Source organism: Orycteropus afer, unplaced genomic scaffold (assembly GCF_000298275.1).
Source record: "Orycteropus afer afer isolate SDZICR_OR568_19922 unplaced genomic scaffold, OryAfe1.0 scaffold00002, whole genome shotgun sequence".
Classification (NCBI taxonomy): Eukaryota; Metazoa; Chordata; class Mammalia; order Tubulidentata; family Orycteropodidae; genus Orycteropus; species Orycteropus afer.
In genome coordinates this window covers 20,706,789-20,709,533 of record NW_006921589.1, presented here as the reverse complement: position 1 = coordinate 20,709,533, position 2,745 = coordinate 20,706,789, and positions in this window count along the sequence as shown.

The following is a 2,745-nucleotide window of genomic DNA, read 5'->3' as shown; positions in this document are numbered from 1 at the left end:
TACTATTTGGTTTTAAGAAGACTTCAGGAGATATTTTTGATTTAAGCCTTAAGGTTTAGATTATCTCAAGGAAATAGTTGCAGTGATTCAACCAGCCTCTAGGTTTCCAGATTATCTGGTTTCCAAGAATTGAAAATTCTATTCTTCATTTTCCCTCATTTTATCAGGATTCTTTTATAGAATCTTTGATCAAAATGTTCAGTAATGGTAGCCAGGCACCAAAAAGTTCTTTTGGTCTCATGGCAAAAGGGACAGTTGTTTAAGGAGGTAATTAGCCACGTATTTCATTTCTTACTCATGTTCCTGACTCTCCATCTTCCTTTGCTGCTCCAGGTAAATAGAGAACAATTATTGTACCTTAGTTGGCTATTTGCCAGCTTGAAAGACCCCAGGCACTATGCTTTTGCTCTTCTGTCCTCATACTCTTCACACTATTCTTCTGATATCTCCTGAATATGGAAGGCTCTTAAATGTCTTTTGAACTCTAGTTTGTATATCAGTTAGCTTTTATTGTGCTACAAACATGTCCACACCTTTGTGATTCTTTGGTAATTTCAGCTGTGCTCACTACGCAGATTTTCTGGTCTTGGCTAAGCTCATTCATGTCTCTCAGTCAGTTGGCCCACTGGTTAAACTGAGGTACATTACAGTACCTGGAACATAGTAGGAACTGAGTATTATTATTATTGCCACTAGTCATATTATGTTTTTAGTAATGTTGAAAACATTTTTCCTTTAACTCATTTATAGAAGGAAAAGCTTTTTATTATTTTTCTATGTTTTTGTTGTTGCTCTGTGCCGTCAAGTTGAACCCAACTCATAGCAACCCTTCCTTGGGTTTCCAAGGCAGTATCTCTGCAGAAGTAGATTGCCCAACCTTCTTTCCGAGGAGTGCCTAGTGGGTTTGAACTGCCAGCCTTCTGGTTAGCAGTCAAATGCCTTAGGCACTATGGTACCAGAGTGGTAGATTCTCATTGCTATAAATATTCTAATAAACTGTACACTGTATGGCTAGATTGGAATATTATTGATTACCTTATAATTATTTGTGTCTTCTCAGAGTGTAACACAATAACTACCCCAAATAACAGTCGATATCTCTCTGTGGTTGGCGCCGCTCCCTCTGCTGTTGCTATTGACCTTAAAGATCACCTGTTAATCATATCAGTGTTTCTTTGACTGCAGTTGTATCTCTCTGGGGAACTCTGGGAGCATCCAAATGTACCCAAGAGACCAGCACTTTAGATGGCTATATGTCGGTTTGCAAATTAAAAAGATTAAAAAGATTTTTTTTTAATTGACTTCTTTTTGTTTTTGTTCCCCATTCCCAATCATTCTTTACTATCATCTGATCACAAATTTTACCATGTTTACTGTTACAGATTGAATTATATGCTCTCAACAAATATTTGTTGTAAATCTTGACCTCTATACCTGTGTTTATAATGTCATTAGAAATGGGTTGTCTTTGCTGTGTTCCTGAGGCAGGATGAGTATAGGAATATCTTGAGTCAATCTCTTTTGAGATACAAAAGCTAATAAACAGGCAAGTCAAAGAAACAAAGATGGGGGAAGAGAGACGTCAAGCCACATGAAGATCACAAAAGAGCAGAAGCTCAGAGACCAAGACCTTCCACCACAGCCAAAGAGAAAGCCTTCCCCCAAGATGCCATGTTTCTAGATTCTAAACAGTGAAAAAATAAATCTGTTTTAAAGCCACCAACTTATGGGCAATGGCATCATTAGGGGGTGTAAGATATGCAGACCACAATGGATGAAACTTTCAGAGAGGGTGACACCAAAATGACTATGAAGTTTTTGTACAGTGTTTTAGCAGAAAATTTTGTTTTTTTAGTTAAAATCCCCTGTAGTTAGTTATAAGGAGCTCTAGTGGCACAGTGCCTTAGACATTTTAGTGCTAATCAGAAGGTTGGTGGTTCAAGCCCACCAGCCACTCTGTGGAAGGAAGATGAGGCAATCTACTTCCATAAAGATTTACTGTCTTGGAAACTCAGTGGAAGTTGTTCTGAGTCAGAATCAACTTGATGGCAGTGGTTGTTTATTTATTTTTTGGGGGGATAGTTAATTATAACAACAAATATATGTTTTATAAGCCCAGTTCACATGTATCAAAATCCCTACAACACTAAAACGCTAATGCTAATTTAGTTTTTGAAACTTCTAATTCAGTCTGGTCAGAGCTGTCATTATTACCCCATTACAATGGCACTTTGAATCACGTGGCTTTGTCTGAATGTGCTATAAGCATGCTGGCTGCTTTGCTTGCTGCCTGTGTTTTTATACTCACTGATTTTGTCAAGTTTTCTTATGTTTTAGCTACAGCACTGTAGTAATTAGTACTTGTGAACATATATCAATAATTTTTTGAGAATGAAGTAGTTATTAAAGGAAAAGAAGGAGAAAAATTAAAAAAAAAGACTTCGTCTATGGTGTTAATAACGTTGTAACTAATAGTGTTGTAATTCAATGTAGAAAGACTTTAGAAAACTATTTTGTTTTTAGTATCCATATAATCTAAGAAATTTTACATTAAATAATTCACAACTATATTTATCACATGTTACTCTGTGATTAATATTGATAGTAAACATTACTAAGTATACTGAATGGTATGGTGTGAGAGAAGGTCCATGTTGGTGGTGACACCATGAGTAACTGCTGGGTGACACCATCTCTAGTAATGCTATTGTTGCAGTATTCCTGGTACAGCAGCACTAGGTAACT